The 21,569-nt window shown below is 52.0% G+C and overlaps 1 protein-coding gene across 8 annotated transcripts in view; it reads left to right on the top strand.

Moving 5' to 3' along the window:
• BAIAP2 (BAR/IMD domain containing adaptor protein 2) overlaps positions 1 to 21,569 on the top strand; it is a 494,598-nt gene that overhangs the window by 215,465 nt on the left and 257,564 nt on the right. The gene's annotated exons all lie outside the window — the stretch shown is intronic.

A 21,569-nucleotide genomic window follows, 5' to 3' on the forward strand; every position in this document is an offset into this window, starting at 1 on the left:
AACAGTCTGTTCTTAGTAGTTCAGTATTGCTTGACTTACAATAGCACCAAGTTTAAGATCTCCTTGTAGGTCATGTATGAGGTCATGCAAATGACTGTCTTCAAAGAGCAGGAAGTGCCTAGCAGTAATTAAAGGAGATTCCAGAACTGAACTGTAGCAGTAGTGTTCTTGCTTTATTTGCTACGCTAATAGAAGTGTTTCATGGTGTCAGTGGAGAAACTGAAAAGTTGCATCTCCAAATTGTGATGGCTCATTTGAATTGTGTGCTAAGTTTGTATTGGCGTAGCAGATTGTGTGCCATGCCAGTGTTTTGTGTCAGGGAATTTAACATGGTTTGTGGGCAGAGTACGATAATGGCACATTGGGGTGTCTTAGCAGGAGTTAAATCTTTTGTATGTGATGCTGTTAGTCTATGGAGCAATCTGCCAGAGATGTGCAAATTCTAAAAAACAAAACAAACAAAAACAAGCATTTACAATGCAATGGTTTCGCCTTTGGAAAAGTTAGAGCTATTGGCATTGTAAATGACAAAATTTGTATTTATGTGTTGGTTTTGAAAACAGATAAATAAATGGCATTGTCATTTACATTGCCATTAGCTTAATCTCTCGCAAATGTGAGACCTATTGTACCCTATGGACGAGCTCAGCAGACAGCAATTACTAGCACACACACACACACACACCCAGAGCCACACACACACACCCAGAGCCACACACACACACCCAGAGCCAGCCACACACACACACCCAGAGCCAGCCACACACACACACCCAGAGCCAGCCACACACACACACACAGAGACACACACACACACACACACCCAGAGCCACACACACACCCAGAGCCACACACAGCCAGAGCCATACACACACACACACACACCCACAGCCACACACACACACACACACACACACAGAGCCACACACACAGCCACACACACACAGAGAGCCACACACACACACACAGAGCCACACACACCCAGAGCCACACACACCCAGAGCCACACACACCACACCCAGAGCCACACACACCCAGAGCCACACACACCCAGAGCCACACACACACACCCAGAGCCACACACACACACCCAGAGCCACACACACACCCAGAGCCACACACACCCACCCACCCAGAGCCACACACACCCACCCACCCAGAGCCACACACACCCACCCAGAGCCACACACAAACTCAGGAGAGCAAGCACAGCGAGGGGGCAGGGAAGCAAGCACAGCAAGGGGGCAGGGAAGCAAGCACAGAGAGGGCGCAGGGAAGCAAGCACAGCCAGGTGGCAGGGAAGCAAGCACAGCCAGGTTGCAGGGGAGCAAGCACAGCCAGGGGAAGGGGAACCAAGGGGCGGGGAAGCAAGCACAGCCAGGGGGCAGGGAAGCAAGCACAGCCAGGGGGCAGGGAAGCAAGCACAGCCAGGGGGCAGGGAAGCAAGCACAGCCAGGGGGCAGGGAAGCAAGCACGTGCAGGGAAGCAAGCACAGCCAGGGGGCAGGGAAGCAAGCACAGCCAGGGGTCAGGGAAGCAAGCACAGCCAGGGGGCAGGGAAGCAAGCACAGCCAGGGGGCAGGGAAGCAAGCACAGCCAGGGGGCAGGGAAGCAAGCACAGCCAGGGGGCAGGGAAGCAAGCACAGCCATGTTTCCAGTGCTTGGCTATTCTGAACAAACCATTGGTATCCGGCCTGCCACTCAAACGAAAACAACTCCCAGAATACCTTAAATAGCTAAATGAAACCTCAGAAGTAGAAACATTATGTCCTGACTACACGAGAGAGGCTGCAATTGTAACTGCGAGGGACAAATACCACTGAACTGGGAAGAAGACGGCGTACAACTATAGTGGAGGAATAACAACCTCGTACACTACTGCATACCACTGTGCTTTGGATCCAGGAACACCACAGGCCCAGGTTTGGACGCTACTTCAGAAATGCCACAGCACAGAAAGAATAACATTACCTAATGTACTTGTGTAATGTAGTTGGTGCTCATGTAAAGCACTCCAATACCTACTTTCGCGTTATTTAAAACTGCCCATAAATAGAAGCGGGGTTGAAGTCCTGGCAACGTGTTACAAATGCAGTTCATTAAAAATTGTTTTTTCTTGTTATTGAGGCCGCAGAAACAGCCAGCCTCGAGGAGCAGCTTCAAGCATGGGGAGTAACTGTGACGGCGAGTAAGCTGTTTTCTGGGCTAGTTCTTTAGATGCTTACCGTGCCGCGGGGACGGGGCTTCATGATAGGAGAATAAAGACTCTGCAATGGACAGAGGCTGGTAATCTATAAGAGCGGCATGCGTGGCATTGTGATAGGAGTTAGCCACGAGGTGAGACATACCCTCCTATCTGAAATGAAAGAAGAGGTAAAATGACCGTGCCTCCAGGAATGAAGAGAGAGATGTAGGCAGACCTTGCTACCTCTAATGAAGGAAGAGAGACCCTGCTACCTCTAATGAAGGAAGAGAGACCCTGCTACCTCTAATGAAGGAAGAGAGACCCTGCTACCTCTAATGAAGGGAGAGGGAGACAGACACCGCTACCACTACCCCTCACGATAGAAGAGAGAGGCAGGCATCACTTATGAAGGAGGTGGAATGCAGAATCTTTTACAGCATACGAAAACGAAGGAGGGCGATGAAGACCCTGCTATTAATAAGGAAGGAATTGGGGACCCACCCCACTAATGTTAACCTGCAATACCGGTCAGTAATTACATATTCATCTTCTGCAGGTCATAACATTGAGCCCTGCAAGGCCAACTCCGATCCCTATGCTTCGGAGGTGGGTACAATGAGCACCATTGAATTGGGCAGTAGTAACACCTGTTGTTTACAGCATCTAGAAACAACAGCCTTGAAACTCTATGTAAGAAGTTATCATTGCTAATAAAAGATGAGGAGGGCCTTCTACCACTGACACAAGAACAGGAAACAGGAAAATAAAAAAAACTGAAAACTGACCCACTGACTATTGGGCAGGATGCAGGCCACACTACACTACAGAATTAATAAAAATCATCACAAAATGACATATTATAGTACATATCCTGCAATCTGACGTTATCATACATTACCGGCTCATTCGGCAATTCGATTAGAACTAATAACCATAAAATGCATCAAAGTAAATAAAAAAACTGCATTTGTCCTAATCCTCAGAGAACCATACAGGTTACTTCAAAGTGATGAGTGTTGGTAAACATTGTAAGCGTAAAAATTCATCAGCGTTAAAAAATTATATATGTCAAACTGCCATGTGAAAACATTCCACAATACGACTATGTAGAATCCATCAAGATTAAAAATCAAACTGCATTTATCTTAGCGCACAAAAAAAACATACAGGTTGCTTCAAGGTGCCAGGTGCGTGTAAGCATTATATACGTAGGAATTCATCAGTTAAAAAATACGTCAATGTGTCACGTGGTCCAATACAATGTATGACCTTAATTTGGAAAAACCTATGACCTATTCCGGCAGAGAGACAAATATCTTTTCGGAAAAGGGCATAATGCAATATCCTGAAAAAGTACCTAAACCCGATCAAACATGAAAGAAAAGTATATAAAGAAATGTAAAACGTATTACAGGAAGAAAAAAAAAACATTATTTCACTGTAGTTGAAACTTTGCATAACAACTGATCAGCAGGGTTATGGCTCCTATTATCTGAACATGGAAGTACTGTGGCATTGTCATACTATATGCATTATTAGTCACTGTACTGTGTTTGTATTAGAATCTTTGACCCATTGGTGGGTGCTCATGAACATCTGGGCAATCGGTTGCTGGATGCCTGTGAGCTGGCCTCTTTCTCTAGATCCTTGTATTGGACTAAAGTTTGTTATTTATTAAAAAGATCGTTTTTCCAGCGTGATCTTCGAATTTATTAAATGATCCATGCAACAGAGAGTTAATGAAGATAAGGGGTGGACACCTATCCATGAAGGAAAGGAGGGCTGGCACAGTGAATCAAGTCATGACTTGTTAGGAAAGTGGGTCACTAGTCAATCGAGGATCAATGCATCAATGCAGCCTCTACAGAAGTCTTTCCTGCTTCCTATCATGCATGCTGTACATACTTTCTTCCCCTCTTTGTTGCACCCCCTGAAATCCCATCTCGCACCCCCTGTGGGTGCGGGCACCCCATGTTGGGAACCAGGGGGTGCAGACCCCCCATGTTGGGAACACCTGATCCGGACACCCCCGTGTCTGCACCATCCTGCGCGCGGCGCAGTCTCTTGCCTTCATCCTTCAGAGGGGGTGCACTGAAGGAGGGGGGAGGGGCTCTTCCCAAACATCTCCTTAGGGCCCATGAATGGCACAAAAACGTTCGGCGACTTTGTTGCAGAGCTGTGAGTGCGTTTCTCCTCCTCCCTTCCTGTCTCTGCAGACTGAACGCTGCCCCCCTCCGAGGGCCTGTCCCGAGCCCCCCTCGGGTCACACTCTACCGGCCGGCCCCACCTCCCTCCATGGCAGCCCCGTGCCGCCCCCTCCCGGCCCCACCTCCCTCCGTGACCTATTTCCAGAGCCGGTGTGAGGTGATGGGCGCCTGTTGTTTCCTGTCTGTGCGTCTGTCTGGAAGTCCCATCCCACGCTGTGTTTCCGCGCCGAGCTGAGAAGCGAGGTGTCCTGTTCCAGCGCTGTGCGAGTCCCTGGGGGGTGGGCGCGCAGCCAGCCATGGTTGCCCCCCTGGAGGTCCTCACACCGGTCCTGTTGGTCCCCGATCGCAAGGGTTTGTTTTCTCACTCGCAGACTAGTTGGTACACGTCACGACTAAAGGCATCACCACGTATTTGTGCCTACTTAGTGGGAAGTGTAAGATATACCAGGAAAGGCACGGAGAGCGGGAGGGGGGTCGGGAACGGCCACACACTGACAGCGGGAGGGTGAGGGGCGGGAACAGACACACACACGGACAAAGCAACAAACAAAAAAACAAAACACTCACCTGGACATCTTCCGGCAGATCTCTTGCTTCCTGCTCTCCACTCCTCCTCCCGATGACGCGGCGGAGGCTCGGCTGGCTGGGCCAATCCCAGCGCGGCCCTGGCTGGAGGCGGACGGCTGCTTCCTTCGGCTGGCCGGCCTGAGGAGAGGGAGGGAGGGGCTATCGAGCGACTTTGTCACGAGTAACTACTGCATAGAGAGAGAAGGGCCTTAAAAGTCAACAAAGAGCAAGCTGCTGCATAGCAAACTGTGGACAACTCATGCCCTTGCCACCATGAGTGCAAAATGAGTTGCCACGGATATTCGAGAAAATGCATGTTCACCTACACGGATTCAGACGTCATTGTTAGCCATGGTGGTGACGAGTATTTTAAACACGGGCCATCCGCTTACCGAAGGGAGAGAGTATCAATCAAAGTGCACAGCGGGGGGGGGGGCGGGAAAGGAACGGAGAGCGGGGGGGGTCGGGAAAGTAACGGACACAGAGAAAGGACGAGGGAAGGCAAGATTTAAAAACAACAACAAACCCAGAAGAAAAAAAAACCGAAACTCCGCCCACAGCCCAATGACGATGCAAAAAGGGTGGATAGCGGAACGCCCAGGGAAAAAATGGAGGGAACGCCCACGAATCTGGTCTGTGAATGACAGACAGATCTCTGTTCCAATGGCTAGCCTCCATTTATGGAGCTAGCCAATGGGACAGGGGGGCGTTTTCCATTCTCCTTACTGGAAATCAAGAGATTTCTCTGGAGGCGGAGCTAAGAGCTCCGCCCTCCAGCGAAACCTAAAAACTAGTCCTTTTGCTGAAGGGTGAAAGTCTTCTATTTTTTTTGTACAACCCCGGCAATTTTTATGGACCGTGCTCAGTGCTGGAACATATTTAAGGGGTTTAGCACTATTATTAATGGTCATTGAATTAGTATATATTTATTTTATTTATTTATAGAATTAATAAAGCGCTCTGTCACCAATTGGTATCCTGGTGCCAGCCTCTGAAACGGTTAAAAACACGAGCTTTGGGGGTGGGAGGGGTAGAGACCACAGACAGAAAAAAAAAATCAAATGTAATTAATCATATGATTGATAACAGAACGTTGACTCAGGATTACTTGGGAAAGAGACAAAACTTGGTCGAACTAACCATAAAAGTCCGGTCACCTTGCCTGGATTTTCTAAATTTACTCACACACAACAGATTAGCTGACAAACAATGAAGAGGTCTACTAGGAGGGTATCTCTGCAGCCTCTTTCGCAAGGGAGCTGGGCCTAGCCCCTGAAAAGCTTTGAACATGATACAGAGCGATTTGAACATAATTCTTTGCTTTATTGGTAGCCAATGGAGATCCTTTAATGCCAAAGAGGCAGAGGCTCTCCTAGATCTGTTCAAGGCAAGTTTGAAACTGTGATCTGGATTCTTGACAGACGATGTAATAGATATTCCGGTGCGCCCAACAAGAGAGCATTACAGTAGTCCAGATGACTAAGAATAACACCATTCACTACCAATTCTCAATATACAAACTCTTCGAACGACGAGCATGGCTTAAGCTGCTTTAAACATGTATTTACAGTGGGTGGTTGATCGCATACAAAACGAAGGGACTTGCGGGTAAATTTGGAAGTGAATTATAGGACAGACTTCCATGAACTGCCAATGGCCAATTGGGCAACGGTTTCTTGCAGCAGAGCTAGATAGGGTTCTGATGGTGGGGGGAGGGGAGCGATGGAGATTGGAAGGTCTAAAGTCCACCTCTTTGATCTTTGGGTGCACAGCTGCCGTCTCTTTGAGTAATGTTGAGACAGGTGATGTCTTAGTTTGTAGTGGACTACCCAATGGATAACCGCTACTATTTCCAAGTTTTTTTAAATTTCTTGTAGCTCCCTATGAAACCAGGTTTGTGTGTTAATTTTGCTGCAATACAGTCAAACAGCTTTTTCAGGAGTATATACTTTGTTAGTAGCTCATCTTTAGAGAACAAAGATGAGTGTGTACTAGAACCGTTATTTCATTTGACACTGTGGAGTGTCTCAATAGTTTTTGACTGAGATACAGTGTACTGTGAAGTCTGTTACTTGTAGTTACCTTGGAAGTCGTTACAAATGCCCTCTTCCATGATTGGAGGACAACACTATGAGTAACATGTGTGCAAATGCTGGGAATTTGGAGCATGTGGCTTGCCCTTCTCTGCATCACTAACACTGGACTTTTCATCCTGGGTGTTCAATCCCTGGTGAGTCAACTTCCTGGATACGCCAGCAGGCTGTGTCCAGTATCTGTCCTCCTCTGCCCGTGATTCCGTGATAAGAACTCTTAATTCAGGTAGGAGTTTTCAGAATATCTGCAGAAGACTGTGTTCTGTGACGTGCTACAAACCTGCATTGGACTGTGGCTGTTTCTCTTCTATCAAAATTTGGAAACCTTGGATCTTTCTAAAGTTCTACCTCACATGTACACTGTGACCCAACCTGTGAATCTTGGGAAGGTCAACAAACAGAAGAATAACCTGCTTAGAGGCATGAACCGCATGGATAAGTTTAACACCCAAGTACAACAATCTGCAACTGAAAGGTGTCCTGCCTCTTTGTGACAAAAGGCCTGCCACTACGCCGCAACACATGTTGTAGGGTTTTTAGTAAGGTTTGATCCATTTGAGCTAGCAACAAATTCTTTAAAATCTGCATATTTTGCAGAAGATTATGGTTTTGTCACGCTTGCCACATAATCCATCATTATGTAGAAAACTAAGTGGCTGATGAATCATATAATTGAATTGGCAATGCTGTCAGTGTAAAGTGTTCCTTTCCTGCAGCTCTTTGGGACCTATCCATGGCACTGAAAGTGCATAGGATAAAATTGACCTATATGCTGGCAAAGGTCCATTGGATCTAATTGGGCCATTACTTTCGGTGTACAACCATTCAGTTCACCCCCATTGATTATAGTAGTCTGAAAACCCCTTTGGTTCTCTTAAATCCATGCATTTTTATGCTGTTGTGCCAAAGCAGTTTGGCATTATATTTAATAGTAATGGCTAAAACGCTCTGGTTTTTATTTTTAGTATTTTGCTTGAGTTGTAAAACTAAAGGGACTTATTTTAGAAAGTTGGGGTGAAGTTAATGAAAAAAATGTAATTCATCTTACCTGCTTGCTGCGTCCTGCTTGCCGCCCCTCCTGGTCGTGTCCCTCCTCCTCCGGCCTGCAGGAACAGGAAGCAGCCTGAAAGCACCCAGGCTCCCCTGAGCCAATCACAACACTGCAATGCACCGTTGTGATTGGTCTGAGTGCCGTGGCTCGGCGCACAAAAGGGGAATAAGTGTATGGGCATGTTCTCCACACAGTCTGTAATGCAGCCTGGGTGGAGAAGAGGGAAAGTGCGCATGACTGTTATGCCCGGCCCAAGAGGGCTAGCCTGCCAGTCATGTGCACTTAGGAGTTGGGGCAAACCACTACTCGCCGCTCTGTCAGCCCCGCCTTCCCTCACAAAGGTGTAACGCTCCAAATATCTCTAATTGGCGCCCAAGCCTCCCTCGCCTAGCACTCGTTCCTAGCACTCTGCCGTCAGTACCTGCGCCGCTCTGCTGAGCTGTGCTGCTGTCAGTACCTGCGTCGCTCTGCTGGGCTGAGCTGCCGTCAGTACCTGCACATCTGGCTGTGCTGGGAATCTTCGGTACCGGATCTTCTCCGCACTATTGTGGAGGCCAGCACTAGTGCAAGCATTCACTTAGGGGCTTGCACAGGTAGTCTTTCTTCCTTTACCAATATTCACCAGAAACAAAGGGTGGATAGCTGTTCACTGCCTCATGCTTCTGTATTTTTCCTTTTGTTTCTCCTCAAATCGTTACGTCACTGCTGACCTTCATCAGCGACAGAATCCTTGCTATTTTATGCTGCTAATTTTGTTAAAGCCTGCTTAGTACCGAGGCTCCAGTTCCATGATCCAGAGTTCGATATGAAGCACATGGTGTCAAGTGGCTGACTCCCTCGTTCAAGCAGCGGGTGACTATTCTGTTATAAAAATCCCCACCTCATTCTGTTTAGCTGTTGTCTTCTGGTTTCACTCCCTATCCCTGTGGGGGGGGGGGTGTATGTATGTGTGTGTGTGTGTGTGTGTGTGTGTGTGCGTGTGTGTGTGTGTAGGGTGAGCAGTGTGTGTGTGTGTGTGTAGGGTGAGCAGTGTGTGTGTGTGTGTGTGTAGGGTGAGCAGTGTGTGTGTGTGTGTGTGTAGGGTGAGCAGTGTGTGTGTGTGTGTAGGGTGAGCAGTGTGTGTGTAGGGTGAGCAGTGTGTGTGTAGGGTGAGCAGTGTGTGTGTAGGGTGAGCAGTGTGTGTGTGTGTGTGTGTAGGGTGAGCAGTGTGTGTGTGTGTGTGTAGGGTGAGCAGTGTGTGTGTGTGTGTGTAGGGTGAGCAGTGTGTGTGTAGGGTGAGCAGTGTGTGTGTAGGGTGAGCAGTGTGTGTGTAGGGTGAGCAGTGTGTGTGTGTGTAGGGTGAGCAGTGTGTGTGTGTGTAGGGTGAGCAGTGTGTGTGTGTGTAGGGTGAGCAGTGTGTGTGTGTAGGGTGAGCAGTGTGTGTGTGTGTAGGGTGAGCAGTGTGTGTGTGTGTAGGGTGAGCAGTGTGTGTGTAGGGTGAGCAGTGTGTGTGTGTGTAGGGTGAGCAGTGTGTGTGTGTGTGTAGGGTGTGCAGTGTGTGAGTGCAGGGTGAGCGGTGTGCGAGTGTGCGGTGTGTGGGCATGCAGGGTGAGCGGTGTGTGGGCATGCAGGGTGAGCAGTGTGTGGGTTTGCAGGGTGAGCAGTGTGTGGGTTTGCAGGGTGAGCAGTGTTTGGGTATGCAGGGTAAGCAGTGCGTACGTGTGCAGTGTGTGAGCGTGCAGGGGTTGCAGTGTGTGAGCGTGCAGGCTGAGCAGTGTGTGAGTGTGCAGGGTAAACATTGTGTGAGCGTGCAGTGTGAGCAGTGTGTGAGTGTGCAGGGTGAACAATGTGTGAGTGTGTAGGGTGAGCAGTGTGTGAGTGTGTAGGGGCAGTGTGCGAGTGTGCAGGGTACGAAAACTCGAACTAAGTCCACCACACACACACACACATAACACCACACACATAACACCACTCACACACCACCACACACGCAACCACACACACACGCAACCACACACACACGCAACCACACACACACGCAACCACACACACACGCAACCACACACACACACGACCACACACACACACGCAACCACACACACACACGCAACCACACACACACACGCAACCACACACACACACACACACACACACACACACACCGTCAGTGCACACTTTCACCAGACACAGACACCATAAGTCGTCAGTGCACGCTTTCACCGGGCACAAACACCACTAGCCGTCAGTGCACACTTTCACCGGGCACAAACACCACCAGCCGTCAGTGCACGCTTCCACCAGGCACACACCACCAGACATCAGTGCACGCTTCCACCAGCCACACACACACTGTGCACGCTTTCACCAGCCACAACACCTCCAGCCAGCATTGCACGCTTCCACCAGGCACACACACCACCAGCCATCAGTGCACACATCAATTGTTAACGCATCCACAATTAACTTTTGTAGCAATCGCAGTATGGTGCACTTTACTTTTAAACATATTCATCTAAAGCGCAGCATGCCACCATTGCTACAATTCCAATCCAACCCACATAATTCCACTACAGATCACATGCATACACTCCATAACACATGGCTAAAAGACATTGCCATTTACAATGCCATTAGCTCTTACTCAAATAAATCCGATACCTATTGCATTTCCAATACTTGTTTATGTATACTTCTGTATTAACTGATGCACACTTTCTGACCTGAAATGTCTGACTAAATGCTCTGTAGAAAAGTGTTTTGCCAGCCTTTATAACTGGGAACAAAAGTGCTGAAATCCAAGTATTTTATTAGCCCGGTTTCTGTTCATTTGTTTCATGTACTGCCCATTGATTTTCCTGCAAGAGCTAACTATGCTACAAAACCTATTTTTATGAAGATTCGTGTTTACAGATGCTTGAGTTGTAGAGGCGGACAGGACAGAGATGCAGACAGTTGTCTCTAGTTTGAATCTTCCTGTTGTAAGTGTGGGGACCAGTTCAAACATTCCCTTCCACAATCTCGTCTCTTCCAGACTTACTTTTATGCCTCAAACTATGTCAAGGCTGCAGTAAAGCACTATCTCTAGACCCTGTGTTTCTGCATCTGTTCCTTAATGATGCACAAACCTGCTTAAAACTATGAATACCAGCCATGCCTCTCCCTGATCTCCCAACATGGCCAAGTGTCAGTTTGTTCCTAAATCTAAACTTAAACACCCTACACGATGGGGCCCTTCGAAAACCATTATTTTTTATTTTTTTTTATCTCTTTATTTTCAGAGAACAAATACAACAAAAAGGTTCACACATAGGGCATAGCAGCATTGTGGGTTACTTATAGTCAGGAAGACACAGGAATTAAACATGCGTCGAGTCAATATCCATCATCGATCTAAGTCCATTTCTTACTGCGTCATAATCATCAATCACTTAGCTCGTCAACACTCGTAATCATGGGGGGCTCACATATGTTCCCCCTGTGTTCATTCCATATAGACCACACAGCTACCCACTTCCTCGGGCACCCCCTAGCCACATACACCGTTTTTTCCTGAACCATGCTCCAGTGCATATCCTTCTGCCAGGCCCAAGTGCTGGTGGTGTGGCTCCCCCACACATCCTCGCAATGTTCCTTTTTGCAATTGCCAGGCCCAGTGTGGCCCATAGTTTGCCTTTCGCTGGGAGGTCCGAGGGTTCCCATATATTCAAGAGGCGCCTCTTCGCTTCAGGTCTCAATTCCACCCCCCACACATCCCTCATACAGTTCAGTATCCGTGTCTAGTAGGCATGTACTTCCCTGCATTCCCACAGTATGTGCAGAAAGGTTCCCACCTCTCTGCACCCCCTACGACAGAGTCCTTCGTCACTGCGTCCCATCAAGACCAGCCTAGTACCCGAGATGTACACTCTGTGTAGGATCTTTAACTGAATCAATCGCAATTTAGCTGATATTGCTATTTCCTTGGGGGACGCTAGCGCCTCGCGCCACTCTTCATCGTCAATCTCTAGTCCGTCTGCCTCCCATTTTGCTCTAAGGGCTAGTAATGGATCGGGGTATGGTTAATGCGCTTTTTGTATGTGAGCGATATGGCCTTCTCTGGGAGGTGGCCATCCAATAATCTATCCTCAAGTGGCGAGGACTCCGGTAGTTGCGTCCCAGGAGGGATATTGGCTTGTAGTGCATGTCGGACCTGCATGTAAAGGAAGTGTTCCTTCTGGGCTAGATCATATGTGCGGTGGAGGGTATCAAATGTGAGTACTCCCTCTGGGCCCCATAAATCCTTGATACGAGAAATGCCTAGAAGATCCCATTTTCGAAATACTTTCTTGCGGCTAAGAGTGCTGTTGGACAGGCCACATGAAGGGCTCGCTCCCTCCCCGCAGGACAGGGCCCGGGCCACCGTCAGCACCATTGCCCGGCCCAGCCGCCATCTTGGACACGGCACCACGCGGCCGTGCGGCCTCAGCCCGACCCCAACCCTGGGCCTGGCCAGGCCCCGACATCCCGGCACCACCCTCCACCCAGGAGGTGAACGGCCCACTTGGCAGGTCAATGGGAGTACGAAGTGTCGATGGCTCTCCGCCGCCAGGTGCCGAGCACCCCCAGCCTCCTCGGGCGCTGGCTCCACCCCCCTGCTGGGTGTCTGGACTCCCTCATCCCAGACCTCCCGACCTCCAAGAGCGAGGGTCCGGACATCAAAGGGCGCCAGACCTATAACTGAGGCAGCCCCAGGACAGGAAGGCAGTTGTATCCTGGAGTCGAGAGACACCGCGACGAACTCATCCTTGACGGACTGCTGGCGCTGCCACAGCCCTGCCTTGTGAACTATTGTCCTGCCTGCTGGCGCTGCCGCGGCCCTCTGCAACCTTCATCCTCGTGGGACCTGCTGGCGCTGCCGCGGCCCTCTGCAACCTTCATCCTCGTTGGGACCTGCTGGCGCTGCCGCGGCCCGTTGTAACCTTCATCCTCGTGGGACCTGCTGGCGCTGCCGCGGCCCTCTGCAACCTTCATCCTCGTTGGGACCTGCTGGCGCTGCCGCGGCCCTCTGCAACCTTCATCCTCGTTGGGACCTGCTGGCGCTGCCGCGGCCCGTTGTAACCTTCATCCTCGTGGGACCTGCTGGCGCTGCCGCGGCCCGTTGTAACCTTCATCCTCGTGGGACCTGCTGGCGCTGCCCGTTGCAACCTGCATTCTCGTGGGACCTGCTGGCGCTGCCGCGGCCCGTTGTAACCTTCATCCTCGTTGGGACCTGCTGGCGCTGCCGCGGCCCGTTGCCACCTACGACCTCTTCGGGACCTGCCGGCGCTGCCGCGGTCTGACCCCTCTGAACACCGAGCTCGAGGATTGTGAGCCATCACCGTTACACCCCCGTACCCGTGGGTACCCAGACTGTCCCGCTACCCCCTTCCCCTACTAGAGACTAGAATTGAGAGGATCATCGTGTCCTGATTGCCTTGTATCGTACCACTCTACTCCCAGAAGTGCCTATAAAAGGTGTTACCCTGAACTTTGTGTGGTGTCCATCTGTGGGGGGGAAGTTACCTGTCTGTGCGATCACTGTGCTCGGCCGACCCTCCAGGTCCCCGTCTAACATTGGTGGCTAGCGGCGCGATCCGAACCAACGCGTACCGTACAGACAGTAACTCACCCTACGACTAAAACCACAATGACGACCAAAGAGAGCGGATCGGCGGAGAAGTTCCAGATGGAAAAGCTGGAAGAATACAACCACCGAGAGCTCAAACAATTTTGCATGGACTTAGGCATTGCTACCACCGGGCTAAGCACAAAAGAAGACTTCAAAAACGCCCTAGAGGCCTGGACAGAGACAAATACCGCAACCCCCCGGGACCCCGCAGCCCCGGAAGGCAACACCACCCGGACGGAGGAACGGAGAACAGGCCCCTCCCATGAAGAGATCCAAGAGCGGGAAAAAAATAGATTACACGAGTTAGACTTGGCACGACTCAGATTAGACGGAGAATTGAAACTGGCGGAACAAAAAATAAACTTAGAACACTTACGGCTCAGAGAAGAGCGAGAGGAAAAACAGAGACAGAGAGACCTCGAAGAAAAAAGACTGGCATACGAGCACGAGTGCAAACTAGCGGAGATCGAAATGCGCAAACTGAACAAAAACCTAGGGGTGCCCGAGCAACCGCACTCCCCGGGTCCTACCGAGCAGAAGGTCCACATCCCCAAGGATGTGGTCCGAGAATATCACCGGAACGACGACATACAGCAGTGGTTCAAGGCCTATGAGATTGCCATGACCGCCCACCGGGTCGCTCGAAGTGACTGGGGAGCCGGTCTATGGGGGAGATTCGTCAACGAGGGTCGTGATGCCCTGCTGCAGCTTCCGGACCATCAAATGACGTCCTATGACCACATGAAGGCCGCCCTCCTCAGTCGATATGGACTTACACCCGAAATGTACCGCCAGAGGTTCCGCAACTGCACCCGGATCCCAGGTACGACGTGGTTGGAATACGTGAACTATTTCAGCCGAGCCTTCGAGGGGTGGATCAAGGGTAACAACGTAACCACTTACGAACAACTCTTCAATCTCATTGTGTGGGAGCACCTCTCCAACAACTGCTTTGTCGAGCTCAGGCAGCACCTCCTCGACAGTAAATTGACTGAACCCCGGCAGCTCGCCACCGAGGCTGACCGGTGGGAGAGCACCCGAGTGGCCCGGAGTGGGCCGAATGAGCAGAACAGAACCAACCAAGGTCACCATCGTCCCCGAGGAGGAGGAGGAGGCCCGGGCCGGGGCAGAGACGCCGCCCCGGCCGCACCCACTAACGCCACCCCGGCCCCAGCAGGCCGGGGAAACCCCCCGATGCGCCCGGGGTTCCGAGCTAACGTGACGTGTCATCGATGCCAGCGAGTCGGCCACTATGCCAGTGACTCGACCTGCCCGAAGAACCAGGCCCCCGGGCCCCGCCAGATGGCGGCCGCCGCCCTGGGAGAAGAACAAGTCTCCGAAGACACGGAGACCTATGAGTCGGAGCAGTTCGAGTGGGAACCCGCCGCCATGACCCTGGCATGCCTAGGAGGAAGAGACATGGTCCCGCGGACTCCCCTGCCCGCCAACACTCGGAAGTACAGCCAATGGGTGAGCATCAATGGGCGCAAGGCCGAGGCCCTGCGTGACACCGGGGCCAGTGTGACGGCCGTCCGCTGTCACCTGGTGACCCCAGAACAAATCCTACCAAACGTACTTTGCCCCGTCCGATCGGCAGATAACTCGGAGAGCCTGTGTCGGATGGCCTGCGTCCCCTTCGAATGGGGAGGAGTGTCCGGCATGCTGAAAGTAACTGTCCGTGACGATGCCCCCGTAGACTGCCTCCTGGGGAACGATCTCGAGAGCTCCCCGTGGGCCGCTGTGGAAAGAAGAGAGCATCTGGGGATGTTGGGTCTCCCGGACTGGGCGTGCGTAACCACCCGGTCCATGGCCACCCGCACCATCCCTAGACCAGAAGAACCAGAATGGGCAGCACCTCCGCCCTCGATCACTCCAGAAGAAGACTTCCTCCAGACCGACCACCCGGACCCCACCCCAGAGGGGTCCACACAGCCCCCCGAGCTTCCCGACCTGGCTCAGTGGCGTCAAGAAGGGGGGCCCACCCAGGAACAATTCCGGCAGGAGCAAAAGACCTGCCCCTCCCTCGAGGGATTGCGACAGCAAGCGCTCGCCCAGAGCCAAGGAGACACCACCGGGGCCCACTGGGTTTATTGGGACAATGATCTCTTGTACAGCGAACAGAAAATCGCAGAACTGGGGGCCGGGCGAGTGCTGGTGGTGCCCCTCCACTTCAGAGACTTCCTGTTGAACCTAGCCCATGATGTCCCCCTGGCCGGGCACCTGGGCCAAGACAAGACCTACCACCGCCTGGTGACTCACTTTTTCTGGCCCAAAATGAGGAATGACGTAGCCAACCATTGCCGGTCCTGCCCGACCTGCCAGGCCAGTGGGAAGAGCGGCCGCAAACTCAAGGCACCCCTACAACCATTCCCCGTGGTGACCACCCCGTTCGAAAGGGTGGGAATAGACATTGTGGGGCCCCTGGACCCCCGAACAGCACAGGGACATCGCTTCATCCTGGTCCTGGTGGATCACGCTACCCGCTATCCTGAGGCGGTTCCCCTTCGTACGATAACAGCCCCAGTAGTGGGTCGAGCCTTGATGGGGATCTTCTCTCGAGTGGGCTTCCCCCGGGAAGTCGTCAGCGACAGGGGTACGAACTTTATCTCAAAATACATGAAGTCCCTCTGGCAACAGTGTGGGGTCACCTACCGATTCACGACCCCCTATCACCCTCAAGGGAACGGACTGGTTGAGCGGTTCAACCGCACGCTCAAAGGGATGATTGGGGGGTTGGAAGAGCCCCTCCGTCGCCAGTGGGATGTGCTACTACCGTGCCTTCTCTTTGCCTACCGAGAAGTCCCCCAGAAGTCCCTCGGCTTCAGCCCTTTCGAACTCTTGTATGGACACCCGGTGCGAGGCCCGCTCAGCCTAGTCAAAGAAGGCTGGGAAATGCCCCCTCTAAAGAACCCTCCAGATGTTTTCAAGTACCTCCTAACCCTCCGCAACCAGACCAGAAGGTTCAGAGAGATGGCAAAAGCAAACCTGGAGGCCAGTCAGGAGGACATGAAAAGGTGGTACGATCAAAATGCATCCTCCATCGAATTTGAACCCGACCAACAAGTGTGGGTAATGTCTCCCACCGAACCATGCGCCTTGCAAGACAAATGGACGGGGCCCTTCAAAGTAATCGAGCGCAAGAGCCCTGTCACCTATCTCATCGATATGGAATCTTCCCGAAACCCTCTCCGGGTCCTCCACGCTAATAGACTGAAACCCCACTTTGTACGCTCCGAACTCAGTCTCCTGATGGCAACCGACAATGGAACCGAGGAGGACTCCGAACCCCTTCCTGACCTCCTACGGTCACGGGAGAAGGACGGCTCCGTGGACGGGGTCCGACTCTCGGAGGCCCTCACCCTGGAACAGCGCCAAGACTGCCGAGTCCTCCTGCTCCAGTTCTCCACCCTGTTCTCCCTCACCCCAGGGGTCACCCCCTGGTGCTTACACGACGTGGACACTGGAGACAGCCCCCCTATCCGCCATCGGGCCTACCGCGTACCAGATCGGGTACGGGCCTGCATCCAAGAGGAGGTGGCCAAGATGCTCACACTCGGGATCATCGAGCCCTCAGACAGCCCCTGGGCCAGCCCAGTGGTACTGGTCCCCAAAGCGGCCGCCCCCGGCGCCACGCCGGAGCTCCGGTTCTGCGTCGACTACCGGGGCTTGAATGCGGTCACCAGAACAGACGCACACCCCATCCCCCGAGCAGATGAACTAATCGACCGCATGGGAGCTGCCCGCTACCTCAGCATCTTCGACCTGACAGCGGGCTACTGGCAGATCGGTCTCACACCCCGGGCCCAAGAACGATCGGCATTCTCTACCCCTGATGGCCACTATCACTTCAAGGTCATGCCATTCGGCATGAAGAATGCGCCAGCAACATTTCAGCGGCTAGTAAACCAGGTCCTGGCAGGACTCGAAGGATTCAGCGCCGCCTACCTGGACGATATCGCTGTGTACAGCCACCACTGGTCCGACCACCGCCACCACCTCCGAGAGGTGCTACAGGCCCTCCAACGAGCTGGCCTCACGATCAAGGCCAGCAAATGCCAAATTGGCCAGGGGTCCGTGACCTATCTCGGGCACCAGGTGGGAAGCGGTCTGGTGGCCCCTCTGCAACTCAAGATCGCTGCCATCCAGTCGTGGCAGTCCCCCATCACCCAGACCGAGGTCCGCGCCTTCTTGGGACTCACAGGCTACTACCGGCGGTTCGTGAGGGACTATGGCAGCATCGTAGGGCCCCTCACGGAACTCACCTCCAAAAACCAACCAAAGAAGGTCAACTGGACCCCAGACTGTCAAGCGGCCTTCGAGAAGCTGAAGGCCGCCATGTGCTCCGCCCCGGTGCTCCAGGCCCCCGACTACAGCCGGGAATTTATCGTCCAAACAGATGCCTCCGACCATGGCGTTGGGGCAGTCCTTTCCCAGCTGAACCCCGAAGGACTTGACCAGCCAGTGGCTTTCATCAGCAGACGACTCCTGGCCCGAGAACGACGCTGGAGCACCATCGAGAGGGAGGCCTTCGCCGTGGTGTGGGCCCTCAAAAAGCTCCGGCCTTATCTCTTCGGCACCCACTTCCGGGTCCAGACCGATCATCGACCCCTGCAATGGCTCATGCAGATGCGGGGGGAAAATCCGAAACTACTACGTTGGTCCATCTCCCTGCAGGGGATGGACTTCACTGTGGAACATCGACCCGGCCAAGACCACGCCAACGCGGATGGCCTGTCCCGCTTTTTCCGCCTCGACGAGGAAAGTCCCCAAGAAGATGGGTGACTCTCCCCGCCTTCAGCTGGGGGGGACGCATGTTGGACAGGCCACATGAAGGGCTCGCTCCCTCCCCGCAGGACAGGGCCCGGGCCACCGTCAGCACCATTGCCCGGCCCAGCCGCCATCTTGGACACGGCACCACGCGGCCGTGCGGCCTCAGCCCGACCCCAACCCTGGGCCTGGCCAGGCCCCGACATCCCGGCACCACCCTCCACCCAGGAGGTGAACGGCCCACTTGGCAGGTCAATGGGAGTACGAAGTGTCGATGGCTCTCCCCCGCCAGGTGCCGAGCACCCCCAGCCTCCTCGGGCGCTGGCTCCACCCCCCTGCTGGGTGTCTGGACTCCCTCATCCCAGACCTCCCGACCTCCAAGAGCGAGGGTCCGGACATCAAAGGGCGCCAGACCTATAACTGAGGCAGCCCCAGGACAGGAAGGCAGTTGTATCCTGGAGTCGAGAGACACCGCGACGAACTCATCCTTGACGGACTGCTGGCGCTGCCACAGCCCTGCCTTGTGAACTATTGTCCTGCCTGCTGGCGCTGCCGCGGCCCTCTGCAACCTTCATCCTCGTGGGACCTGCTGGCGCTGCCGCGGCCCTCTGCAACCTTCATCCTCGTTGGGACCTGCTGGCGCTGCCGCGGCCCGTTGTAACCTTCATCCTCGTGGGACCTGCTGGCGCTGCCGCGGCCCTCTGCAACCTTCATCCTCGTTGGGACCTGCTGGCGCTGCCGCGGCCCGTTGTAACCTTCATCCTCGTGGGACCTGCTGGCGCTGCCGCGGCCCGTTGTAACCTTCATCCTCGTGGGACCTGCTGGCGCTGCCGCGGCCCGTTGCAACCTGCATTCTCGTGGGACCTGCTGGCGCTGCCGCGGCCCGTTGTAACCTTCATCCTCGTTGGGACCTGCTGGCGCTGCCGCGGCCCGTTGCCACCTACGACCTCTTCGGGACCTGCCGGCGCTGCCGCGGTCTGACCCCTCTGAACACCGAGCTCGAGGATTGTGAGCCATCACCGTTACACCCCCGTACCCGTGGGTACCCAGACTGTCCCGCTACCCCCTTCCCCTACTAGAGACTAGAATTGAGAGGATCATCGTGTCCTGATTGCCTTGTATCGTACCACTCTAGTCCCAGAAGTGCCTATAAAAGGTGTTACCCTGAACTTTGTGTGGTGTCCATCTGTGGGGGGGAAGTTACCTGTCTGTGCGATCACTGTGCTCGGCCGACCCTCCAGGTCCCCGTCTAACAAGTGCCTAACTTCTCTGAGGCCCACAGCGGAGTTGCCTGGGTAAGTCTGCCAGCCCAGCCCAGTTTCTTGTGGACTATATGCCACATCTGGACAGTGTGTTTGGTTGGCCCCATTAGTCTGTACCTTCCCGGTCTAGAGTAGAGAGCCGCTTCGAAGTTTCCTCCCGGAAGAAGCCATCTTTCCATCTCGTACCCTGGTGCATTCCCAACGCAGTATGTACCTTGATTGATGGCCGACAGATGCGCCGCCCAGTAATATTTCCTGATATCCGGGAGTGCTATCCCCCCATCAAACCAGCCCAACGTGAGCTTCTGTAGGGAAATACGAGGCACGCCAATCCAGAGAAGGTCCCTCTGGGTGGCCTCGATAGCGGCAAAATACTTTTGTGGGACGAGATCCGGGTGATTCTGGAGGGCATAAAGGAATCGTGGCAGCGCCATCATTTGAAATAGTCTTGAAAAGAAACAAGGGGAACCCTACTCACATAGGAACCAGGGCAAACAGTTATATCAAAGAACAACGGTTCCTGTGGTGTAATACTTATTAATATACACTTAACATATGGCTTAATAGCGATTAACACTACCACAGAGGATTGCTGGGGATGGCTGAAAGGAATACATAACCAATTATATGCATCTCAAGAATGTTTTTACTTCATTTTCAGTCAAATTCAATCACATTTAAGTTGCTACACAATCATGTGAATACAAATATAGTGCACAGTGTCCCAAGTGTACATATGAAACCAAAAATCACATAAAACATAAGTTACAAAAAGGCACAAAAGGTTTCTTATTGGATACAAAAGTAAAGGAAAATGACCAAACAAAGCGTCAATAATGATTATAGTGAGTCTACACAATCGTAGGCACTATTTTAATGGTTCAATTCCTTTTGGCGTCGACGGCGTTTCGACCCTCAGGGATGCGGGTCTCTTCAGGACAGGACAATAAGAGACATCTACAATTAAAAGGACGAAGTGGGGGTGAGTATAGTGTATGGCAACTATTAGTTGTTATATGTATAGACAAGGGACCAAAAAATACCTGGATACTGTCTTGTATTCACCCAAGCATGGTGAGGAATAAAAATGACTTGCGTGTGACCCAGCCGGGTACTATTATGGAAAAAGGGAAGAAAGTGACATGATCAATTTCAATTGAGAGGGACTATTTATTAGCCCATAGTCTTATTTGTTATATGTGACTTTACACCATATTGTGTGCCAGTATGGTACTTACCACATGTAGTGGTCAAGAAACTGGGATGTAGTACGTGCACACAATAGTGCTCGCAATGTTTTTTAGGAAAATGCCTGTTAGAAACAATATTGGCAAAACACGATATTAATGACTGCCAACAGTTCGACCTTTTGTATCAACAGAGTGAAATATTAATGCTAAGTTTAAAATTTTACCTGAGCCCGTGGAAAAAGCCAGTTAGCTTAGATTACATCCACGTCTTCACTCGAAATTAATTCGGTATATTCGACAGGACAATGCCTGTTTTTAGAATACCAAAAGAAAGGAACGCATCGTTAAAAATGTCCATGCGCATTTCTCATATAGAAAGTAACGAATTTGCAGACTTTGTACATTGTGATTGTAATTTTAATTGGAACAAACTACGCAAATGCACTTTTCCATATAAATATTCCCAACGTGTTTACTTCTGGTATAATGAATGCCATAATTGGGACAGTCGGTATTGTAGATTTTGTAATTTAACTGTCACTACATTAAGTTTTAACTTTAACAAACGACCTAAATGGCTTTTTTCGCACATATTTTGCCTCTGTCATATTGAATGCCTTAC

This window comes from Lissotriton helveticus, chromosome 7 (assembly GCF_964261635.1).
Source record: "Lissotriton helveticus chromosome 7, aLisHel1.1, whole genome shotgun sequence".
NCBI lineage: Eukaryota > Metazoa > Chordata > Amphibia > Caudata > Salamandridae > Lissotriton > Lissotriton helveticus.